At 31.4% G+C, this 12,121-nt stretch overlaps 1 pseudogene; it reads right to left on the bottom strand.

Annotated features, from left to right (window-relative positions):
• Nucleotides 1–9,164: 9,164 nt before the first annotated feature.
• LOC149566632 (large ribosomal subunit protein uL3-like) lies at nucleotides 9,165–10,331 on the bottom strand (annotated as a pseudogene).
• Between the last annotated feature and the right edge of the window lie 1,790 nt (nucleotides 10,332–12,121).

Below are 12,121 nucleotides of genomic sequence, written 5' to 3'. Positions count from 1 at the left end.
GTTATTTGTTAATAGTTTTAGTTAGTTAGTTTTAAATTTAAATAAGATTAGATTGTGCTAGTTATGTGATGATTAGTTTAATTTATTAAAGTTTAAAGTTAGTCATATTTAGTTAGTGGGTATTAGATTTAGTAAGTTTAGTTCTAAATTAATATAGTTGTTTAATTATTTTAGGAAGTTTTAATTTAATGATTAGTTAAATTTAGTTAGTTGTTATTTAGTTATATTTAAATTTAATAAGATTTAGTTAATGTTATTTGGAGTAGTATTAGTCAATGAGTATTTTATTTATGTTGTCTTAGATTTTCATTTTTCTTTGTAAAGTTAGTTTATGTTTTTAGTCGGTGTTCTAAATATTTATTTAAATGTAATTTTGTTAATTGAGAATTGGTTAGTAATTGTTAAAAGTAGTTTCTAATTAAAGAAATTTAAATTAAGTATTATTATGTAGTAACGTAACAATGTTGATATCATTTTAATAACGATAGTTCAAATCTTAAGGATGCATTCATCCACAAGCTTATAAACTTAAGATGAAATGTAGAGACCCTTTACTTAAACCGTGATCACAACCATATCAAACTTAGAGCATTCTAATTATTAATTTTTTTTTAAAAATTGTATTTTTGCCTCATAGTTTGGGCATGACAAGATTCTCTTCTTAGGACAAGAAGAGGGAGAGAGGGTAGGGTGTTATTGGCCCCTACCTATCAACACAAAACACGTATGATTTTTGGCATGTAAGAATGGAAGAATGAAAGTTCTTGAGTTATAGCCCCGATAGGGCACCTATTTTGGTGTGTGTCTAACATCTCTTGTTGGAAGAATCATCCTTTTCCCTAATTTGGTTCAATGTTGAACCTATTGTGAAAACCCGATATGGGAGTGAATTTTTGTTTTTTTCTTTATTTTATGATTGGTTGTCTCTTGGTCAGTTTTCGTTCTCTCCATGATCACCATGATGTATTGTAGAATTTGAAATGGATCCCTCATTAAGGGCCAAGAAGGAAATTCAACTTGTTATTGAAGTTCAGTTATGTTGAGAAGATTTCTCCTTGAGATTGAATTCATGTGTAAAATGTATTCAAACTTATTCTTGAAGTGGCAATGATGTTGGGTTTTCTTCCTGGTTCTTTCCCAATGAAGCCTTTGAATCAGGTGGTCAATAAAATAATGATTGAGTAATATCATTGCTTATTAGATTTTCGTATTTTCAGTTATATGTATGTGTATCAAAAATGAGATAGAATGATGATATTCAATTATGCAATTTCAAGTTTAAATATGTTAAGGCAAAAAATTATGTTGTGTTTGAAACTTGACTCATTTTCGTGCTTTATAGGAGATAAAATTGCTCTTGCATTATTGTAAAAAAAACAAACTATTGAACTCTATGTTTTAAACCCATTCAAAAAAAAAAAACCCTTGTTATAAGAAGAAAATACATTGCTTGGAAGAAAAATCCATACTTAGAAAATAATTTGAAAAAAATATATATAACACTTAGACACAAAAATAGACTTAGAAAGAAAAAAAATCCCCAAGAGCAATATTGCTCTCTAGATTTTGTATGGGGAAAGTATTAATCCCCTCTTTTGAAACAGAGAATCTTTAAAGATTTTCCTAATTATTCCTCTTTGAATAAAATAAATTAAAATTTGAATAAATAATTTTTTTTTTAAATGGCATAAAAACATAAAACAAACAAATATCAACCTCTACCAATTTAACTTTTTGTATTTACTCCACCCTCCATCTTCCTAGGCACTAGCTTTTAAAAAGGGCATGATTAAGTTTTAACCAAAGTCAAATGCAATTAATAGGTTATATCACCCATGTACCCTTCCATAGAATTCACAACCCTAGTAGCCCATTTTTTTTAGCAAGGATAGTGTAGGTTTTGAAGTAACCATTTAAGAAATTGTTTTTTAAAAAAAACTTTACCTTCACCTTTTTCTAGCCGCCCAAATCACTTTACTGAGTCTACAGTTTGGGTCGATGTATGGGGAAGGCCCCTCAGGTAGAGAGCCCCACGTATGGTAGGGTTAAGCACTTGGGAAAGTGCATAGCCTTAAAATGGGGAGATGTGATGTGTTGGAGGGAAGTATGTGGGCTAGGGGGTAGGTTAGGATTAGTGGGTTTAGGATAATTTAGTTTTTAATCATATTAAGTTTGAAAATTTAGGTTAGTTTTAATTTATGTAAGTTTAAAAATATTAGTTAGTTTTTAGTTGATAGTAAATTTAATTTGTATTTTTTAGGTATTAAATTAGTTTTAGTTTTATTAAATTAGTTTTAGTTAATATATTGTAAAGTTAGAATTTAGCAGTAACGAAAGTGTAGTTAGTATTAGTTCTACAATTTTTAATATTGTGCGAGTTGTGTTTAGATGATTATTAGTTTTTAGTTAAATGTATTATTTATTAATTAGTTAAATTAAGGCTAACATATTATTATTTATTATTATTATTATTCTCTTTTTTTTTTTACTAATATAAAGAGAATGAAATTGATTTTTTTTAAATGGAGAATTTGTTGTTATGTTTTAATTAACTATATCGATTATTTAATATTAGCCTTGATTTAAAAGAGGTTTTTTAGATTTGGTTTTTATTAATTAAATGGATATTCAAATCATTTAATTACATAAATTAATTGATAATTTGCTTACTTGAAGTTTTAATGATTAATGTTGATAGGAATTAAATTAATTGTAAATTATGTTCTTATTGTTCTAAGGATGTAATATTTAAAGAGTAATTAAAAATATTAAAGTGTTAGGCCTTTTAATTAATTGAACTTAGTTGGTTTAATTTAATTAATTGATTTAACAATGAATGTTTAAGATTAACAATCTATTCCTACTTGATGTTATCAACTGAGTTGTAATCCTTTAGTATTGTTAGGTAAACGTGTTGTCTTGTAATGTACCTTTGTCATAACTAAATTAAACATATTGAACTTGATGAATTTAATTATTACACTTTTTAAAAAAATTACATGTGTTTTTGCCCTGTATTTCGGGCATGACACACCTATAGTTTGCTTTTCCATTATATTTACCAAACTCATTTATGCCTATTTCATGGATGTGTTAGTTTCAAGAATATTATTTCATAATTTATACTAGAGATATATCAATAAAGAATTACTTAGTTGACTATATTTCATGTGTTGTTTAATTATTATGATTACTAGCGTATTAATGATGCTTTGATGATGATTACTTCATCTTTGTAATGATGCATTATTTTATATGAGCATTTGGTGCTTGACTTATAATTATTATAGCACTTACCCCATACTTGCATGTGTATGGTGCATGTGTCAATTTTGTTTTTCTATTTGTCATGTTTTATGTGGTTAAGGGAGTTAGTTGTAGTCACCTGCTAGTCGGGATCTACACAATGTACCACTCCCTACCATTGCTTGTTTAGTTTAGATATATTTATATACATGTACATGCTCATCTTTTATGCAGAATGTAGGTACCAAGCATCAACTTCCTTGAATTTGCTAGGATAAGCGTGCCCTATCACACTAGTACATTTGGGTTCATTTTTCAACCTTTATTGGTCAAATTTTTGACCCAATTTTCAACCAAAATTTGACCAAATTTGACCAAATCATTAGTCGATATTTTTATGGTCAAAATTTTGACCAATCTATTAGTTGAAAACCTTCCAAAACCATTGTCTAAGTTCAGTCAAGAATTGGTCAAAATTTTGACCAACAAAGGTAGAAAAAAATTCAGGCGTTGGTGGAAATTTCGACCAACAAAGGTAGAAAAAATTTAGGTGTTGGTAGAAATTTCAACCAACAAAGGTAGAAAAAAATTTAGGCATTGGTGGAAATTTTGACCAACAAAGGTAGAAAAAGATTTAGGCGTTGGTGGAAATTTTGACCAACAAAGGTAGGAAAAAATTTAGGCATTGGTGGAAATTTTGACCAATGAAGGTGGAAATTTCCACCAATAGCTAGGTGTAAATTTTTTTCAGGCATTCTATAAAACAGTTCACATGCCTTACCTATGATATGACATTTTGCATGCATCCTACACTCTCTCATCTAGTTGATGATGGATTACGTAGAGTGATCTAAAACCATGATTCTTAAAAACACACACAATCAAATCCAAAATGAACTTGCATTACAAATGGATTGTGGAAACCTAATATTGTTAATTTTGCATGCATGTCTACCAGGACAAATATATGTTTAAGTTGTGATTGTCCTGGTAGACATGCATGCAATTTTACCAATATCAGATTTCCACAATCCATTTGTAGTGCAAGTTCATTTTGGATTTGATTGTGTGTGTTTTAGCATCATGGTTTCAGATCACTCTGCGTAATCCATCATCAACCGGATGAGAGAGAGTGCAGGATGCATGCAAAATGTCATATTATACGCAAGGCATGTGAACTGTTTTATAGAATGCCTGAAAAACATTAAGAGTAACTAATATGAAGAATATATAATTAGTTATATGATTGCGACAAATCATGTACATTGTATGAAGGCAGTCCATGGCTGACAAGGCCCACCAAAAGATAAAACATATGATAAAAATAATTATTTTCATCTTTTGAACATATGGGGTACACATAACATGACTTATTATTGCACAATTCAACTAAGTTCAGTTAATTTCCACAGGGATTGTCTCCATTTAATGGTGAACATTTTGCCACATTTCAAGCCTTTTGATTATATAAAGAAATGGATAGCATGAAAAGTATAAGTAATGTCAAGCCATTTATTTACTTGATATATAATGTGAATAGAACTATTATGTTGCTCAATAACAACCACCAAATAAAATTATCATCATTTACCCAAAAAGGGATGGATGGAATGTCAGAACCGACCTCCAACTAACTACTATCGTCATCCCTCTATATTATAAGTTATAGTGGTGCTCTAGATTTTCTCTATTCCATCATACACTTACATATCATACACTTTACCATAGTCCATATCAACAAGGTTAGAGAGATCAATTTCATTTGACTGGTATGTGGAAGACCTTGATGTTGAGAAGTTGTGTGATTCACGTGCAGTGGAAGGTGTTTTGGCCCCTTGGAAGGAAGCTTCATCTCTTTTACCGGCTTCTTTATTTTTACTTGGAGAAGCATATTGCTTTGAATTGTCCCCATGGCTCCTTGCAGATGATGCCAAGAGTGTCCTTGCTACTTTCTTCTACCATAACATAATGTTCACAAAGTGTTAGAATTGTCTCTAGATGAAAAGAAACTATAGAGGTTTAATTGACATGTGATCTTAGTTAATGTAGAAGATAGATTATGAAATATCATCTGAAATGTTGATACAAAAGTCTTCCTAAAACAAAAATGTAAACCATATCAATTAGAAAACAAAAATGTAAACCATATCAATCCTAAAAATGATTTATATCATTAATCAATGTAAAAGAGAGTAGAAAGAAATCATAACTGATACTTGAAATGTGAACATTGTAGGCATTTGATCCTTTGAAATGAACATGTTCTCCTGATGAAGGCTTAAACTAGTTTGGATCCCTACAAAAACACATGACATGTAATTGAATGGATAAAAATTTATGGTACAAGCACTTGAAACACTTAGACTGGATACTGTAGCTCAAGTGCCAAGGTCTTGAAAAATGCTGAACACATTTACTTATTGGTGAAGTTTATATGAAACATCAAGCAAAAGTTTGTTATATGGTGCAACACATTCACTCAAAGCCAATGATCCAGCTAAAATCATCTATTTAGCAAGAAAAACTCTTTACTATTTTTCCCATTGTTCTTTGCACCATCAAGTTTTATTTTAACTATTCTATGTGGAAAAAATGTAATCTGGAGAACAGTTTTTGTTCTACCAACAGGTTCCATATAAAAAAATGTCAAGGATTTTATATTATTCCAATCTAAACTGATTAGAAATTTTACCACAAAATTTTGCAGATCTATCTTCGACCAGGTGGAAGCTATGTAATAGACCAGTTAGAGCTAAAGCAAGTTGCCATATTAAGATGTTGAGGAAGATGTTGTACTTCTATCACTAGGAGCTTGTGTGTCTTCCTCATTACATGCTTGGGCTAAATATGTGTCTGTAGAATCACATGTCTCACCTATTAAAAAAATATAGTACATCAACATGGAAAGAAGGCTTCCATCTTCTAACAATGCATTTAATGAATTGAACATCTCAATTGCAACCAACATAGTTTTGAGGGCTATGTCCCAAATGATCTAGCTAGAATTGTGTTCCAGACCCAGATGTTGCAAATAACAACCTATGATGCCTTCATTTGTACACAATGTCTTTCTAGTTTCTTTCTACTCACACGCCCATTTCATTTCATATGATCATTTGAAAATTGTGTCACTCTAAGCTCTCAATTGTTTCCTCTTAATTGATCATCTGATAACTATTGAATGAGAGCTTTGGGATAAGCTATAGGCATCCATCAAAGCATAAAGGATTTTGTCAGATGGTGTAGATGAAGTAGTAGCATTTTCCTTGGGAGACATGCTTGCAAAATGGAAGCATAGATAAGTCATGTGAACTGTTTGACAGGATGCCTGAATGTAATGTGGTCATCAAAAGTCATGGTTGCTCGATATGCACAAAATAGATATATTGAGAGAATATATTTGTTTAAATTGAAACTACTTTGGTAGACATGCATGAAAAATGTGGAATCCTAGACAAATAGTTCAATTGAATCCTCCTCCTGGAGGAAGGCTACACAAATACATAGTTCAATTGAATGGTCTATAGATACCATCAGGATCAACATTTTGAACAATCCATCAGGATCCTATTATGTATTGGCCACTATTCCTAGATGATTTTTTGTCATATGTGTCATGTTTTTGGCATCACATCTCACCACACTTATCATTGTATAAAGTTTTATGTCTCTACCAGTAGGCATATTCAACTTGCAATAAGTTTGTGACAGCTAATATTGAAAATCTCTTACTGCAGTTTTGAAATAAAAGCTCTACTAAGTAGCAAACAACATTTCATCCATCTTTTATATAATATTGAGCACCACATTTATCATATGTGTTTTATATCTCAAGGATCTTAACTAGACTAGTATTGGGTTGCTGATGGCCTAATACTACCTTGTTAAGATCCTCAAGACAAGACACATCGACTCTGAGTAGAAAGTATCCTAATAAATTCAAATTAAGTGTGGAATAATTAGAAAATCTAGCATTCAAGTATTAAAAGGGAATGGAATAAAATATTTAATTTCTTACCAGTTCATGTTTTCTGATTCTACATTGTTCTTTAAAATCCATTTTTCTACTGTCTCACAATCAACTAGACGATGACCTTCCCCAGAGCACTAAAGAGGTTTCAGTCAAAATTTTAAACTATTTAAGTTTCAATACAATATATTAAAATCAAGAATAATTTGTTGGAAAAGAAAAGCACCTGCCAGAAGGACTATTACTAAGTAGAATATAACAAAACTTACATTATAGCAAAAGTTGTGTGAACATTTACAAGTGATATCATAGCACCCACTTCCAATTATGAAGTCAACACCATACTCACAGCCAGGAGCTGGACACCATTTGGTCTACAAGTACATCCAAACAATAGTTTTAAGAAAATTACTTATTTCATACTCTCTACTAACCCAAAAAAATACTTCGAAGATGGAATAAAGATAAATCTATTAATAACAAACACAAGACCACAATGCTGAGAAAGTTCTAAATTGATAAACAATAAAAAATTTAGCACAAAAGGAATGGATACTCTATATTATGTAAACAACCAAGAATAGAAACTCTGTATATGCTCATATGTGTTCCTCTATAACATCCTATCAAATAAGATTATGTAAAAGCAATTATTTCTACATATGCTCATACGTGTTCCTTTATAACATCCTATCAATTTTATATTATTATAAAATTATCAAAAGCAATTATTTCTACATAGCAACGTGTGATTGGCAAAAATATAAACTTCATTACAGAAAACTTATATCCAAATTGCATCCCATTAAGACAAACTGCATATGAAATTATGCATTAAATTAAACATCAAAAACATGTGATTTTAAAAGTACATACCTTCAAGAACTCAATGAACTTGGTTACATATTCAGATGAGGCCATGTCATAGTTGTAGAAGTCATACACAATTAGTGTCACAACTGCTAAGTAAATGAGCTACAAGGAAGCCAAAAATCAATACTACTCAATACAATGTCTAGAAAAAAATGCAAGAATTGACCCATAGTCAAAATCTAGTTGAGGCACAATAAAAAAGAAAGACATATGCCAATAGCTTATCCCATTAACATAGCTGCCAATAGCTTCCATTAACATATGCTTAAAGTGCAAGTGAAATGAAACACAATTAAAAACATTAAAACCACCAAAACTCTACTTTTATTATCAATATTGTAGAGACACGAGAGCATGACTTGAGGAGAAAACTCCCCACTTGTGAACAATACATTTCAAAAAATGATAACCAAGACATCTAAATGAACAATACTAAGCCATAGGCTTCTTTCCCAACTTCATGTTTAATTGAGGATAATAGAAAATCAAAAGCTTATGATGGTAACTTGTATGGTCTCAACAAACATCACTTCATGGACAGAGACTGAAACAATTGATAGTCAAGGAAAATTAAAAATAATTAAAAATAGGTGAATATCAGCTCACTTACCTCAACTTCTGGTAACTGAACACCCAAGATATTTGTGACGTGATTTTTAAACAATGCAAACTTGGGTTCAAAAGTTTTTGCAGCCATTCCTTCATCGATGCCAAAATCATCTATCCTATATCAGAGTTCCCATGGGATTGTAACTTTAGAATAAGTGATTTAATAGTGAAGAATGCTTCAACATGGAAAAAGAATTTTCAAATAATAACAGTGCACATACATTACATCAACTAAAAAAGATTTAATATTATAAAGCTAGATCACTGTAGAAAACATAAGAAATTAATAAGATCGTTTAGGCTATCTTGTAAAGACTACCCTCAAACTATTCTTGATTAATTATACACACAGATATCTTAACCAGTTGTGGATGAATCCTATATTGCTATAAAATGATTAGGCTGCCCTAAAATTGTTCTTGATTACTTACACACACAAATACCTTAACTAGTTGTGGATAATACCTTAATGCAAAGTCACAACTCACTTCTTGGGACTAGCACAGCATCCTTTGATCATGATATAATCATCCTTCACAATACCATAGTGAGGAAATCCACCCATTGGAGTGATATCCTTCTCAGTCCAGTCAAAGTCAGTGATTGCAGTTTGAGATTCCCAGTCTCGCTTGCCCATCTTATAGATCTTCTAATTCATTTCAGTACAATGATGGTATCCATTCTGCCCAGCCCTAGCAATAGTAAAGGAAACTCTAGTAGGATGCCAAGCACCAATACAAGCAACCTTTTGCAAACCTCTATGTATTTTACGAGGCAACCTTGTTACACCCCACCTAGTTACAACACCTTCATACCCTTTGCCCTTTGTAAGACCAATAACATCAATCATTTTATCTTTCTAGAAAAGAGCATCAATGGGTACCTCCTTCTCAAAAAAGTTGTATGCATAATCTACTTTTTATGGGATTGTTCCACCATTTACTTGGATTTCCATCAGGTGAGCCTTCTTCTACTTCAACCCTTTCATCTTCTTCACCTGCAAAATAATGTAAATATGAAAATACTACCTATACGAATAGCATTTCTGAATCAATTAAAAATATTGAGTCACTTTCCATGATCAGATCCAGATTGTTACACATTATAACCCAAGCATCTGCTTCTAAAATTGAAAGCTCTCTAAATGAAAAGCTTGGCATAAACTATTGATCCGTCCAAGTCAAGACTATTGTTTTCACAAAACCCTCCATGTAAGAAATTTGTATTAGTATTGTCAAAAAAATTTCAAAAAAAAACACCAATCTTGGGATCTAGAGAGACATACCATTGCCAGCAATAAAGGTGCAAGCTATTCTACATGTCATTTGAGAAAATGGGCATTCACCAAAAAATGTTTTTTATTTGTTAAAACGTATGTTTAATAAGAACATAAGATAAACTATTTAAATGTTGCAGGTTACTGAAGTGCTTCACTAATTCCTAGATGAGGATAGTCTTTTTTGGTTTGAGGATCATAAATTGAATGACTCATCTGTTGTTACTAATTTCCAATGTGTACCTGCACATAGGATCCTTTGTTGGTTGCATATTGATCTGCTTGGATCTGAGTGACCAAGTATTGAAGCAAAGTGTCTGTGGTATCACAGATTTGAGACATAGTGAGAAGTCTCATTGTGGACCTAAGTTCATGTGGCTAGAATTTGTTTCCAGATCTATTTTATATCCTGTTGTACATTTTGACATACGGAGTTGGACATCCAAAGTTACCCTAAAAAGGTTTTAAATCCATAAAGCTATGAAAGTTTGCAAGTTTATATGATGCTTGAACAACAAAGCAGGGGTTGTGTCGTCCAAAAGTATGCAGAGTTGTATTTAAACAAGAAAATTATTGCAAATTTTGATCCGAACCAACTTCTTTCTACAATGAATAAACTGAACTATATATTTCTGAAAAATGAAGACAAATCCATTAACTTAGCATGATTAAGATTCATGATAAATAGCAGAATCATTTGTTTTGACTCAAATCACACAACACTAATCATTCTGTTTCTTTGAAGACCTGACACTAAAAATCATAAAATTGAAACAAAATTGCAACTAACTAGTCCTAATCTAAGCATAAGATTATATAGTACAACAGGAAGAGGAGAGAAGATAATGCAAACTAAGGCCAACAATCTTGAATTTCTTGCACTCTAGCTATTTTTGTCAGTCTTTTTTCTCTTCCCTTATTGAAGGAAAACCTATTACAACTAGAAACATACCCATATTTAAACAATATAGGGAACTGTAATTTAGGATAGCTATGGCCTGTCAAAAATTGGTATAAGTCCTAAAATATATATAATATCCATTGAGGAAGCCAAAATGACAACTAAATACTCCAAAATTTAGTTTGGAATATATATATAATACCCATTGTGGAAGCCAGAATGGCAACTAAATACTCCAAAATTTAGTTTGGTTTCCACTGTAATAGAAGGAAAAGTAGACAATGCAAGTAGAGGGGTCCTGCCTTCAGTGCTTGCAACTTAGGGGATTCAAAGTGATGCTCGATTCCTTGGAACAGCCCATCAGTCATAAAGCTTGTTTCAGATATTCAAAACACCTAAAATGTTTTAGTCAGTCTATTAAAAAAACCTTAAAACTATATGAGATGTAGTCATGTGTAGAACCTCAGTGAACCAAACAGTTCAGGGGAATGGGTTGGATGATGGAGGTGTGTGTACTCAAGTGAGGAGGTCACAGAAAAAAATCTAGAGTGTTTGGATTTTACACCTCATTGGATACATATATAAGATAAATGATGGGTTTCATTAACCAAAATTGGTGTCTAAACTTGCTGGTGACGTAAAGTGCCACCTTTGCCTATATGTTTATAGATTCCTTGGAAATAGCCATATACTGACTACATGTGTAGCCAATCTCATAGGGAGAAATCTATGAATTCATTCCATAGCACTGATAAAATGTTTTTATAAAGAAAGAGAGCAAGAGAGTTGGGAAATCTGATAAGAGTTTTATAATAACTAGAAAATAATATAAACATCTTGCAGATGACAACATTAGTGCTAGATTTTGGACTAATAGTTTGATATTAGTATGCAACACTTGGAAGTCTCCTAGGTAGATTAGAATTCAATAGAATTAATATTTCCTATTTTTTTGACACTGGAACACTGATATAATATAGGGAAAAGACCTACTCAAGCATCCTCTACAGAGAAATACTCCTCACAAATTTTACAGTAAAACAGTGAATGAAAGATGATAAAATACCTTGATCTCATTCTTGATATCACCTTCCTTTTAAGAACAAGTGATTATTCTCCAATGTCCAAAAAATTTGCACCTTTGGCTATCAAATACCTATATGGTCATCATGCTCAACCATCAGCAAATAATGCAATTTTTTTAATTGAAGAGTCTTAAAAATGTAATGTTTTGTGCAATTAAGTT

Source organism: Cupressus sempervirens, chromosome 3 (genome assembly GCF_028749045.1).
Source record: "Cupressus sempervirens isolate cs-2001-9-10 chromosome 3, ASM2874904v1, whole genome shotgun sequence".
Lineage (NCBI taxonomy): Eukaryota > Viridiplantae > Streptophyta > Pinopsida > Cupressales > Cupressaceae > Cupressus > Cupressus sempervirens.
The sequence above is the reverse complement of the archived record's forward strand: the minus strand, read 5'-3'. Positions and strand labels throughout refer to the sequence as shown.